This window comes from Cryptomeria japonica, chromosome 2 (genome assembly GCF_030272615.1).
Source record: "Cryptomeria japonica chromosome 2, Sugi_1.0, whole genome shotgun sequence".
Taxonomy (NCBI): Eukaryota; Viridiplantae; Streptophyta; class Pinopsida; order Cupressales; family Cupressaceae; genus Cryptomeria; species Cryptomeria japonica.
Genome location: NC_081406.1, coordinates 636,290,538 through 636,305,751, shown reverse-complemented (window position 1 = coordinate 636,305,751; position 15,214 = coordinate 636,290,538).

Here is a 15,214-nt window from a genome sequence, read left to right as displayed (position 1 = left end):
ATATTATATGTCCTATCTCCAACTTTCGGGAGGCATCAGGGATAGACTTAATAGGATTTTGAGAACCTTCTTTTGGCATGACTTAGAGGACGAGAAAAAGTTTGCACTTATTACATGGGATAAACTATGACTTCTGAAGATCAATGGGGGCGTAGGTATTAGGAATCTGGAAAGTAAGAATGTTTCTTTGGGAGAAAAATTAGTTTGGAAAATTTACAAAGAACCATAGCTGAAATGGGTTAAAATAATTAGGAATAAATATCTTTGCAATCATGACTCGACTAGTATCTTTTGTATTCCCTCTCCCCCTAAAGGTTCAAGAATTTGGAATTTTCTTATCAGTTGTAGGAGCATCTTAGCTAACCAACTCTCATGGAATATTGGGAAAGGGGATAAAGTATTGTTTTGGGAATACTCTTAAGGGGGATACCCCACTATTCTAAACATCATTCATAATGATTCCCTAAAAAAGGATCTGGGAGATTCTGTAGGGAAATTGGTTTGGGATTATGTTGAATTTCCTAACTCCGACCCAACATTGGGATGGCATTGGAAATCATTGGTGTCCTCCCCTAATAACCAGATAGACTATTCCCTCCTCCTCTCCATTTTAAATAATAGGATATTAACCTTTAATTCCAATCAAAACAATATAATTTGGGTGGGTTCTTCCAATGGGGAATACAATGTCAAGTGGGGTTACTCGACTGCTCACAAGATAAATTCCAGACAAAATTCCAATCTACCTTTGACTCTTTGTTGGCATAAATCTTTCTCTCCAAAAGTGAGGACCTTCCTTTGGGTAGCTCTGCAAAATAGAATCCTTACCTCGAGCTGGTTCAAGAAATGGGGGTATGAAGGTCCTTCTAGGTGTCCGCTATGCTACAAGATGGAGGAAGATGTCGATCACTTACTCCTCAATTATGAGTTCACTGCTTCCTACTAGTAATGGCTCTTTAGCAAGCTTAATTTCAACATTTCCTGCCAAGCAGACGGCCTATCTCCCTCTGTCATGGTCATTATGGGCATCTGTGGATCATTTCCCTCTCTATTCTCCTCTGGGAGGTTTGGAAGTAAAGAAACAAAAGAATCTTTAAAGAAAAATCCCTCAACCCTTCCGCTCTCATTGTTAAGATTGAAGCTTCCATTATTGAGGTGGCCAACAATTTCATAAGAAATTTCCCTATCAAGAATTCTAGATTTTCTTTCAGGGATGAATCCTTTAGGAAACTTTGGGAGGGTCTCATTCTTTCTTCATATGTTGGTTTGGGGGGGATTCCCAGTTTTGTGCTAGGGAACAATGTTTTTAGACCCCCCAAGATGGCCGATATAAACTTAACTTTGATGGAGCCTCTCAGGGCAATCTTGGGCCGACTGGTATTGGGTGTGTTATCCACTCTTCGGATGGGAGAGAGTTGGCAGCTCTCGCTAAGCCATTAGGAATAGTCACCAATAATGTTGTAGAGGCTAACACAACAGTAGAGGGTTTGCTGATTTGACAACAACCAGGCATCCAAAATCTGGAGATAGAAGGAGATTCGGCGCCATTATTAATTCTTTAAGATTAGAGAAGACCCACAACTGGAAAATCAACGACTTGATTAGGAGATCTAAAGACCTTATGTCTTACTTTAGCAATGTCCTCATCAATCATGTATATAGGGAAGGCAACAAAAGAGCTGATGAACTTGCTAACATGGGGGCGGATGGCGAAGAGTTTGTTAGCCAAGGCATTGGGTAAGTCTTCTATATTGGTGGTTTCCTCCTAGAGGATTTAGTTAACTCCTCCAGATTTTATGAACTTCTAGATATATATATTGATTTAATATATATGTATCTATGTGTGTGTGTGTGTGTGTGTGTGTGTGTGTGTGTGTGTGTGTGTGTGTGTATACATATGTGTATTGGTATATATGTATATATACATGCAATATGTATATATACATATGCATATACATATATGTGTATATATATGCATATACACATATACACACACATATACATATATACATACATATATATACATGTATATGTATGTATACATACATACATATGTATATACATGTATATGTATGTATGTATGTATACATACATACATACATATACATGTATATACATATGTATGTATGTATACATACATATACATGTATATATATATGTATGTATGTATATACATATATATATATTGTAGACGTCTAAAAATGGTCAACGCTTGTGGAGTCATACTTTAACATTTGCTCATTGCCTTATTTTAGGGTTCTTGCATCGCATTAACATTTCTTTTATGTTGCGCACTTGGTCTTTATCATTTGCGAGCATCGAGTCCTTCTTCTGCATTCCTCATTTTTCTTGCTTTCGAATTAGGTCTTGTCGATAGCAATCTTCAGTCATGATTTTGGTCGATCTTATCCTGTCGCATCATGGTGCGTGCTCATTTATCATCATTTTGGACATCGTCAATCCTAATCGATGATAGAATTAGGGTTTTTGTCCTCTTGTCAATCTTTCAATCATCTTTAGTTTGTTAGTAATCATTTGCGATTATCAACTTGTCAATCTCGTCATTTTGCGATCGATTCGTCATCGATCCTTGTCCTTGTCAATCTTGTCATTTTGCGATCAATTCATCATCGATCCTTTTCCTTTTCAATCATGTCAATTTGGATCGACTAGTCATTGTTCCTTGTCAATTGGCGCCTATCAATTTGATCTCCTTGTCAATCTTGGTCAATTTGTCATTGATTTTTGTCAACCAATCTCAATCATTTATCAACATTGGTCCTTTGTCAATCAGAAATCATGATCGAACCTACATTAATTTCTTGTTGTCTTGACCTAATTCCTTGTCCTCTTATTTCTAGGGTTTTATGATTTGTTCATTTAATCCTTTTTTTCTTCTTTGTGGGTTAAATAAATCTATTTATTTAGTCCTAGGTCTCTTTCATGAATTAATTAATGGATGAAAACCTATTGATTAATTCACCTAATTTCTATTTCATCTTTTTCCTCAATTTTCTAATTTGCTAATTTCTCCTAATTCCTAATTTCTATTTCAATCTTGTCGTAATTTGTCATACATCTTGCATAGCAACTTGCCATAATTTGTGCATAATTTGTCATACACCTTGCATAGAAATTGTCATACATTTGTCATAATTTTGCGATTCTTGATTTGAATTTCCTTTCAAATCTCTTCATGCTAATCTTGTCCTCTCTCCAATTTGTCTATAAATTGGATGATTTTCTTCAATGAAGGGAGATCAATCACATTTTCGGAATCAATCACGTTTTCGAGTAACCTTATGCTACGAATTTCATCTTTCAACAACTTGCTTTCCACTTGTATTTTGCACTTGTAGGTGAGATCCACGTCAAATTTGAAGGTGAAAGAAGAACAATGGAGCCACATGAAGGAGATATCTGCGTTAGTTTGCTCCGATTTCATTTGATTTGAATATCTTGTCTTTATGTCTTCATTGATTGGATTGGGATTGCTTTCATAACAGCTTTAGGTTTTGTGGTTGTCCTAATTGTTATTGTTTTGATGATTATTCAATTTCCTGATCTACATATATATATGTGTGTGTATATGTATGTACACACACACATATATCTGTGTGTGTGTGTACATATACATATACACATACACATATATGTATATATATACATATACATACATATGTATGTATATGTATATACATATACATATATGTATATGGATATGTATATAGATACACACATACATACATACATACATACATACATACATACATACATACATATATGTATATGGATATGTACACACACACACACACACACACATATACATGTATGTATGTATATACATACATATACTCACTGCATCTTGCATATATACATACATCTTGCATTCTTTTGTTTATATCGTCTCATATATATATATACACACACACACACACACACACACACACACATATTTACACACACACACACACACACACACACACACACACACACACACACACACACACACACACACATATACATACATATGTGTATACACACACACACAAATATATATATATATATATATATATATATATATACATGAGACAATATATATATAATCTTTTCCATTTTTTCCTTTTTTCGTAGCTGAGGTGTTGTATTTTATGAGACTAATATTATGCAGATATGTTGCTCCATATTTGACATACCCAAAATTTGAATTCCAAAATTTGAATTTCAAATTGGTCCCAATGTTGAATGAAGGCCCAAATATGTGTCTATGCGTAATGAGTGAGCATGTGATCCAAGGTTGTTGTCAGTCAAAATGTGAAAAATGGATTAGTTTTGAAAATTATAAAGAATTGAGGAAAATTGCTTTGTGAACATGTCATAAGCATTGTTTTGTGTCATATAACCAATTTTTGCCTGAACCCAGTTCACAGTTTGCCATATTTTAAACTTTCAATTTTTGATGTCACTCACTCAAAAATAATTAAGATCCCTCACCCTAGGTATCGTCATGAGGAATAAATGATGATATTTTCTCATTTCCCTACCATCAACATGTGTTTCAAATTTCGGAGCCTAACTCCTTACCAATTGAAAGTTGTGGCCATTTTTCCTAAATCAAGGCATTAAAGTCTAATGGGAAATATTTTAATTATTCTGTTAAAAATAATTCAAATATTTTAAATTGTTTTCAATATATTTCCCATTTTACCCTTTTTTAAGAGGAAAAACAATCAAATGTATTTATGTAGGTTCGGATTGAGTTGTTGCAAGTGATCATTTGCTTAATGCCCTTTGTTGCTCAAAAGGTGAGCAATCCTAACCTATTGCTTTGAAAAGTCAAAATCCTAACCTTATGAGGTTAGATATGCTAAAAAATTGAGCAATCCTAACCTTTATGCTCATTTGCTGAGTAATCCTAACTTTCTAACCTCCCTTGCTTGAAAAACTTAAGTTCCTAACCTCATGACACTGGACATTTTCCATGCTCCAATTACAATCAAAAGATACCATTTCCATCCACTCCTCATCTCAATCTCACAACATTATGTAGAGAGGACCAGTTGAAAGAGGCGCTGCACATTCTTCTTACCACTCACAACCCCCATGGAGACTCCTCTACATATCTTCAGTTATTGTAGACTTGTATTTTCAAGAACGTTCTCTCACAAGTGAAAAATGTCCACTCTTTCATTGCTCACAGGCGATTTGCATTTGCTACGCGCACTTCTTTTCAGAACAGTCTTATTAATTTGTATGTCAAGTGCCAAAGTTTGGTGGATTCACTTAAAGTGTTTGATCACATGAGTGAATGAAACATCGTGTCATGGAACACGGTTATTGCTACATACTGAAGACATGGGTATCCTTAGGAGGCAGTAGCACTGTTTCACCAAATGCAACGAAAAGGCTTCCAACCCAATCAGTTCACATTTGTCAACATAGTCGCAGCCTATGCCAAAATGGGAGCTTTAGATCAGGGTATGGACATTCATCAAAGCATAAAGGATAGAGGAATTTCGTGAGATGTTGTAGTTGCAACTACTCTAGTAGACATGTATGCAAAATGTGGAAGCGTAGACAAGGCAAGTGAATTGTTTGACAAAATGCGTCAAAGAAATGTGGTCTCATGGAATGCCATGGTTGCAACATATGTACAAAATGGATTTGTTAAAAAGGCTTTAGAAACTTTCAAGCTAATGCAATTGGCAGATGTATAGCTGAATTCCACGACCTTTACCAGTAGTCCACTCGTGCCAATATAGAATCTTCGAACAAAGACACCTCAAACCGATGTCATCTCATGGTATGTCGTGATTGCACAATATGCAGAAATAAATTTGTTGAAAATGTCTTTAAAAAATTCCAAGCAAATATATGTGCATAAACAACACGTTAATCATTTGACATAAAGCTTTGAAGGAACCCTGAGCATAGACAATGCACATGATTTGTTTGACAGAATACCTCAAAACGATATCATCCCATTGTATGTAATGATTGTGGCATATGCACAATGGATTTGACAGAATACTTCGAAAAAAAATGTGATTGCATTGACAACGCACATGCACTGTTTGACATAATGCTTCACAAAGATGTCATCTCAAAGCTTGCGAAACTTCCAAGCAAATGCAATTGGCAGGCGTGAAGCTAAGTTCAACAACTTTGCCAACATTTTCCCTGCTTGTGTAAAATGGGAGCCTTTGTAATAGGTTATAGACATGTATCAAAGCATCGGCAAGGCAAGTGAACCGTTTGGAAAAATACTCGAAGTAATGTGGTCTCATAACACGACATGGCCGCATCATACACAAAGCAACCTAGTTGTTTTGAACAAAGATGCCTCATAGAGACATTATTTCAAGGAATGGTATGTTGTGATTGCACAATATGTAGAAATTGAATTTGTTGAAAGGCTTTGAAAACTCTCGAGACCAAATGCACACGACATGTGTAATTGGCGGGTACACAACACAAATATTTGTCGATATCCTCTTGGCCCGCGAGCATGAGATTTCAAATAATATATGGACATCCATCAAACCACTGTGTATGAAGATTTTTATTAGGTATACGATTTGAGATGCATGATTGACTTGCTTGCAGAACTTGGAATCGTACACAAGGTAGGTGAAATATTTGACAAAATGCCTCAGAGATGTCATCCCACCGAATGCAAATGTGGAAGTAGAGGTAGCAGGCAAAATGTTTGACTATTTGCCTATAAGAAGTGCGAGTTGAAGGCCGATTGAGAAGCACAAACAAGGCTGTGAATTGTTTGATGGGATACCTCAAAAGAGATTTAATCTCAATGGAGTGATTGAAGAATGTGTGCAAAATGGACTTTGCAAGGAATCTCTCAAAACCTTTGAACTAATGAAACACTCTTGAGCACATGCTAACATTGTAAGCTTTGCTTCATTTGTGTTCTATTTGGTGGACGAGGGTTGTACACATTCCAATCACATGGGCTGCATTACATATATATTTGATCAATAGGTGTCCATTGTTGACTGTCATTCTCATGGTGGCTATCATAGGAACACTCGATGCCATTTAGAAATACTGTGATTATGTGAATATGTTTTGTTGGTGCATGTAGATAATATACAAATATAGGCTGAATGTTTCCAATAGTACGACTTTCAAAATGATTGATCTGGATCATAATGTGGAGATTGACAAAGGAATTCAGAAAAGTGATAAACTTGATGTAATGGTTGCAAAATATTCATAAAATGGATTCGTTAAAGAGCTTTTCAAATGCTTCTACTGAAGTTTTATTTGCAATTCATGATATGCCAGTGATGGGCATCGACATTCAAATTCATATGTTCAAGCATTTTTGTACCTCGTCATTGTACAATGAAGAAGTAAGATTAAACTTTGGAAGTTGTCGTAATAAGACAAAGATGAAACCTACCTTGACAAAGTCATAATTTGGTTTTTATTCAAAATATGGGTTTTAGGTTACCTTTTCGGTAAAGGTGACTTTTTGTCACCAATTTTAACTAAAGTTATCTTTTTGGCTTGAGCTTTGTAAAAGTTAGGTAAATCCTAACTTATTTCTAAAAGGGTAGTTATCCTAAGTGACTAACTTAGTTAGTTATCCTAAGTAGTTAGGCCAAGTAGTTATAAGTTAGTTATTCTCTCTAGCCTATAAATACAAGGCTTTTGCATTGTAAAGGGGAGACTTTTACGAAGGGGAAACCTGCAGGATTTTGTAGAGAAACTTTAAAGAACTTTTGGTTTTCACTTTTGGTACTCAAAGCAATTGGACTTGTATATTTTCAAAAGAATAACAAAGAATGCATTTGATTCGTATGTATTGGAGGTGTTTATGTGTTATGATTATCTCTTTCTCGTATGTTAAATTGATAATCCTTTTGTGTATTGGTGGAATCCATTGATTTTATGTTCCTTGATCTATGTAATTGATTTGATGAAACACATCATTTCCTGGTATCTTGACTTGCATGTGACAGTACAACTCGTCTCTCTGTATGTTGAGGTTTATTGTACTTCCTTCATCATCATTGCATGTTTCAACCTATTTGGTAATAAACCCCTTTTGTAATCATTATTAGTTATGGAATCTCAATTGGTTTTCATATGTCTAATGTTGGGGTTTCTATGAGTCATCTTTCCTTAGTTTTATGTTTTCTCCTTTATGTACTTTTAGGTTAAAAGTACACAAAAATCCCAAAATACCCCCATCATATGAGGGAGCTACCCCTCTCAAACGCAGAGGAAGATTGTGGTTTGGTTGCAATCTCTCCAACTGTTAGAATGTTTGTCACTGCTCTTTGGACAAACATGGTCAATTTCAAAGAAACAATCACAGTGACAAATCTGTTTACCAACAAGGTATAACCTTCTTATAAGGCTACAAGGTTCCTTTGTAGGTTATGTTTTTGTTTACTTTTATTCTGATTTTCTTTCTCTCTTTTTCTGTTGTTTGGTCTGTTTCGTATCTATCTATCTATCTATCTATCTATCTATCTATCTATCTGTCTATCTATCTATATATCCCCTTTTATTTTTTGTTTTTATATTTTTCTTCTTATATCTTGTTTCTTTATTATATTGTTGCCTCTTTTATTTCCTTTCCTTTATTTTTCTAGCTCGGGCATCTTTCTTTTCATTATGGAGTCTCTTCTCATCCACGGTTGTCATGACCCTAGATTGGGTCCTTGGTAAGATCTCCCTGCCCTTTTGTCTTGGTTTCGGATGGTATGACAGTTCTCTTGCAGTTTTCTTCTTTTAGTTAAGCTACTTTCTTTTTAGATAGCTAAAATAGTTCTCTTCATAATGGATACTCCTTGACCCTTGTTATTTTAGATTTACAGAAGCAAGCTTACTTAAATTCTAAGTTTTCATGCTCGAATATTATGTCCTGATGTAGATTTCCAGTCTTAGATGACATGCAATAGTAAATTTGGTATCTATGCCTTATCCAAGAGTAGATGCAGTAGTTTATTGATGAGTAGTCTTATGGTTACCATTCAGATAGAAAATACATATCTGCCTAACATTTGATTCCTAATAGCGAGGAGATATATGGCTTGGTTCATTTGGTTTACTCATGGCTGTAACAGCCCTGAGGAAGATTTTGGTTCTATTTGTGAATTCTGTTAGATTACGATCATAACTAGGCTCTTAAATTGAACCTTCTATTGGTTGATACATTGGGCTATTTGGCTAATACCTAACAAATGACAATGTGGAAGTTTTTAGTCTGATGTTTGCAGGTTGAAATAGAGTTGCCTCTTACTTCACCCCCTTACTTTGATAAAGCACTTCTTGGCTGAAGCTACCCCTTAAGAAAATTCTCAGAAGGTTGTCTAAATGGGTTATTGCAGCAATTTCCCTTTTGGTGGTTTATTGTAACAATTTGTTAAAGTAGCTCACAAATATGTAATTCTCCAGACCAAAAGGGAAATTAGGCATGTAGATGATAAATTGTTAATTTCTGAGCATTGTAACTTTCTTCTCCTCGGGAGATTATTGTAATGTATTTATCAAGGATTATTTCTAAGGGCTAGGCTGGAGGTTTTCTTCACCCGATTCTTTCCTACCAGCTTCCCACCGAATCGGGATGTATAATTTTATAAAAAATAATAAAAGTCTTGGCCTCGACCCATTACCGATTAAAAAATAAAATTATTAAAAAATATTTTATAATAAAAATAGATTTTTACCAATAGATTTTTTTTTTTTTTTTTTGAAAAAAGAGGGGTAAAAATTTATTGAATCAAATTGAGCAATACACAGAACAGGGCCTCATCTCAACAAAAAGAAGCAGAGGACTCAACATAAAGCTCCCAACCAAACAACAACTAAACTGCTAAATCCTCCTTGACCAAACCTTTAACAACATGAACAGACTCCAAGAGTAGATGAATCTTCAACTCTCCACCCATCTAGGTGATCTAAGGCCCATTTTGCCAGACAATCAACAACTCTATTCCACTCATGAGGCACATAACAAAAAGAAACTGTTTCAAAGGCAACACTCAAAGAAAGGATCTGTCTACCCACCATAACCAAATGCCACTCTACATCCTCCATCCGCTGATGATTTAACATATCAACCACAACCTGGGAACCAGAATCACAAATAATTTACTCCACCCAAGAGAACAAACTCTCTTAAGGGCCATCAGAATAGCAAGGGCCTCCATATAATTATTAGTTTGGAAACCCTTATAGATAGAAAAGAGAAAACCATCATTACCAGAACTATCTCTGCCAATTCCACCAACCCCAACATACCTAGGATTACCTCTAGAAGATTTGCCAGTATTAATCTTAAGATATCCCAAAGGAGGAGGGGTCCACTTACCTTCCCGACAAGTCCTTTTAACATTTTTTCTCATGACCTGAAGTTTCTTACATAAGGCATCATGAAGGCCCATGCCTAAAATATTCAAACTTTGAACCACCCGCATGTCACCAGGATCAACATCTCTTGAAAGGTCACACTTTGCCATTAGGGTCTCCCAAATCATATTTAAAACTTTCAACCACACTTGTCGCACCATTTTCATCCTATCCTGGAAAATACTACAGTTCCTTTCCAACCAAACCTTCTAGATAATAAAACCTGGACCAATGTCACAAGCTGCATCCAGAAGGGAGTCTTGGTAGGAGGTCTACCAAGGCTGTTCCAAAGCTCCACCAGAGTGCTAGCATGAACACAAGCATGTTTCCAAACTCCCCACCACCAATGCCAAATATCTCTGGCGAAGGAGCATTGGAAGAAAAGGTGAGAGTTGTTCTCCTCACTCTCATGACATAAAACACATATAGAGGGCCCATGAAAGCCCCTCTTCTGAAGATTTTCCCAGGTAAGACACCTATTATACACCACAAGCCACAAGAAAAAGTTACACTTGGGCCAAGCCAACCTATTCCAAACTTGTTTCCACTAGGGAACATCCACCTTGGCAAAGTACATATGTTCCAACTATTGATAGCCAGAAGCCATAGAAAACTTGCCCTTCGGATTAGGGCCCCAAGCAAGGGTGTCAACACCTCTAAGAGAATTACACAATCTCCCAGCTAGAATTTCAGCCAGGGCTTCCCTCTCGTCCACAAAACCCCCAGGATGTCATTCCTGAGGTTCGTTCCATCGAGCTACCTCACCACAACCCACCCTTGAAATCACTTTAAAGTCCTCAAATTTACTCCAGTTTGCTTCCATAAAGATGTCACTGAGAGATTGGAGATGAGGAAATTGAGACAAAATAGGAGGATATCCATCCCAAGAATCCTTCTAGAACAAAGCTTCAAATCCTCTATTACAAATCCAAAAGAGACCCTTCTAGACTAGATGAGATCCTCTCTTCAAGGTGTCCCAAATCATTGACCCATTTCCTCTCAAGATGCACCAGGGGACATCCATCCCTTCCACATCACCAAGATATTTAATCCTAAGGATACTAGCCCATCCTTGATCTTGATTTACACACCATCTCCAAAACAACTTAGTAGCAAGAGTGCAACCATTCAAGATAGTTTTCCGCAAACCAAGGCCATCCTCCTATTTTGATTTACACATATTATCCCACTTAACCAAACTCCACTTGGAGGAAAGCAAATTGCCATTCTATAAGAACTATCTAGAGAGGTCTTCAGATTCCTTCATAAAGCTAACTGGGGCTGACTACACAAAGCACATGTAAATAGGAAACACCTGAACAACTGACTTTAAAAGAGTAACTCTACTAGCAGTTGAGAGCCACCTATTAGTCCAGTGACACACCTTGCTTTGAAACTTATCCAAAATTTCCTTTCAAAAAACTCCTGGCAATCTATGAATCGAAAGAGGAATTCCAATGTAAACAAAAGGAAGGGTGCCAATTTGAAACCTCAAAATCCGTGCAATCCTCACCTGAATGGGAGCAGGAGTATAGAAGAAAAAAAAATGATATTTTTCCTCATTAATCAGCTGTCCAGAGGTCTTCACATAAATATCCAGAGCTCTTCTGAAATTGGCCGCTTCATTGATTCTAGCAGCCCCCATTAACGCAATGTCATCCACAAATTGAAGATGAGAAGAAGGAGGAATACTAGGATCCCACCTCCAACCCTGAATCAAACCTTGCCTGACTTGAGACTTGAGAAACCTTCCCAAACCATTAGCCATCAGAAGAAATAGATAGGGTGAGAGAGGATCACCTTGCCTCAGGCCTCTAGTAGCACCAAACAAATCAGTTGGCTCACCATTAATAAGAACAACAAAGGAAGAATAGGTGATGCAACTCATAACCCAACTAATCCATTCACTTCGGAATCTAAAAGCTAAGAGAACCTTTTGCAGAAAACTCCATCTGACCCTATCGTAGGCTTTGGCCATATCAAGCTTTATAAACATAGCCTTCTCCTTAGAAACAACCATGGAATGCACTGCTTCAACAACAATAATGACACCATCCAAAATCTGTCTCCCAGACACAAAACCCCCTTGCTCTTCAAAAATTAATCTACTAATCCAAGACTTTAGCCTTTCAGCAATCAATTTAGTGATAATTTTGTAGATCACATTAGACAAAATAATGGGCCTAAAGGAGTCAAGAGAATTAGCACCTTCCTTCTTAGGAATGAGAGCAAGAAAAGTGGCATTTAGGGCCTTAAGCATTTGGTTGTTACCAAAACATTCCTGCACAACTTCCAAGAGATCTAGCTTGATAATATCCCAAAAAGCTTGAAAGAAATCAATAGGGAAACCATCAGGCCCAGGAACTTTTCCTTTCTTCATACCAAAGACCATTGCCTGAATCTCTGAAAGAGAAATACGTTTAATGAGAATCTCATTCATTTCTGGAGTAACTATGGAAGGAATGCAATCAAGCACCAATCTTTCTTCAGCACAAGTAGGCACCAAATCTTCTTTGAACAAGTTCCCAAAGAATATAATGGCTTCCTGGGCAATCTCCCTATGAGAGGAAACCCGAGTCCCTTCCGAAGTAATGAGAGAATTGAGAGTACTACCATGCCTCCTGTCCTTTATTGAGTTGTGAAAGAATCCCATGTTTCTATCCCCATCTTGAAGCCAATCAATCCGAGATTTTTGCTTCCAATAAATCTCCTCCCGAAGCTCCCATTCCTCTAGCTCTTTCAAAGCAATAGCCTCTTCTTTGTATAAAGCTCAAACATCCCCTGGTCTCTAATTTGATGAGTAATGAAGTCCACCCTTTGCTGAGCATTCCTTATGGCAGAGAAAAGATTACCAAAGCTCACCTTGTTCCACTTTTTCAGCCTATACTTAATATGTTGCAACTACTTGACAAAGGAATACATACCAGTACCAAAAGTCGGCTTCCCTTCCCTCCACCATTCAAGCATATGATCCTGAAGAGAAACATCCCCCAACCACATAACCTGAAACTTAAATGAGGGATTCTTAGTCCTACTAAACTTAGTGGCTGACAAAAGGATAGGCCAGGGGTCTGAGCCTCTCCAATCTAAAATCTCTAAACAGGTAGTCCAACTATCCTCCAACCAGTAGCTAGAAATTAGAAACCTATCTAATCTTTCTGATATAGCCTCAGCCCCACATCTCCTATTATTCCAGGTAAATAAACCATTGGAAGGTTGGACATCCACAACCCTCAGAGTCTCAATGTTACTCCTCAAGAGCCACGTATAAGGGTCCAACCTGGAAATACCCCCCCCTTCTCTTCCAAACATAATACAACATTAAAATCACCTGCTAGAATCTAGGGAAACAAAGGCGCAAGAGAGCGGACAACACCTATATGTGACTAGAGAGGATTTTCCAACATAATTAATTGGAGCATACACATTAGTGAGAAGGAGAGTCTCACCAGTCTCGCAGCAAGTGGCCACCAAGGAGATAGAGGACTTGTTAGAGATCCACCAAAGTGAGACAAGCTTGCGAGGATCCCATAACAAAGCCAAGCCTCCCGAACTACCCTAAGCCCCAATACATTGACAAAGACATCTTGACCAAATTTTAGCAGCCATGTTGAACATACCATCAACAGAAAGCTTTGTTTCCTGAATGAAAACCACATCAGGCGAATAAGACCGTATCAACTCTTGAATGACCTTTTGTCTAGGGATGCTATTCAACCCCCTTACATTCTATGAGAGAACAATCATTTCCTGAGGTTGAGATAAGAGAGAATCAATGGTCTTCACAACACCAGATCCCACTAAAGTCTCACCAGCAAGTTTAACCTTCTCCTGGTCTTTCTTCCTACCCACCTTAAGGGACTTCTTCTAAGTACCTTTCTTAAAAGTTTTTTGCTGAATACCTAAGACAAGGGAAGTTCAAGTACCTTTGCTCCCACTCTTAAGGTCCTTTCCAACACAGGTCTCCAAGCAGATAGAATTTGAGGTCACCTGTACTTCCATACCTCCACTACCTACCAACCCTCCCACAGGCCTCAGGGAAGTATCTGTATCCATCCACACCCAACTGCTTCATTCAGTGATTCAATCTAAATATCATTGATCTCTTCCACACCTATTACCCCTGCCTCTAAAAGACCTTGGCTGATAGGCATACTAGCAATAACTCCATCAAACTATTCCAGATCCTCAAGGGCATCAAATCTATTAAAGACCTCATCTGCCTGCCTATCCATAAGAGTCCTCTTTAAACCCCGACCTTTATTTTGAGTTTAACCAGGGCAAAACCCTCCTTATTCTCCCTTATAGGAGCTTTCCCCTTATCTTGTTTAGGGGGAGCATTGGCTGTCTCGGATTTAAAATCCCCTGCTAATTTAGACTTGGGGCACATCTTCTGCAAATGTCCATATTCATGACAAATTCGGCAACAAAATGATAGTGTTTCATAATCAAGTTGTTGAATCCATGAGCCAGATCCCAACCGGAGTTCCATGGAATCAGGGAGAGACTTGTTCAAAACAATTTCTGCACAGACACGGACATAGGTAATTACCTTATTTTCCATAGTCTGACGTGAGGGGCCAATTGGCTTTCCTAGCTGAGCTGCAACTAGATTGAAAATGTCCTCTCTCCAAAATTCCAAGGGAAACCAAGGAAGCCTTATCCAACATGAACCCTCGAAGGAAGCTCCTCTGTGGGATTAAATCCAACATGCCAAGGTTTGATAAAGAGGCCAATTTGATAATAGAAATAATGCCCCCCTTCAAACACCTTATTTCTGTCAGTCAAGTATGAAAATACTACCAAAAAATAGCCATTAGTAGCTAACATC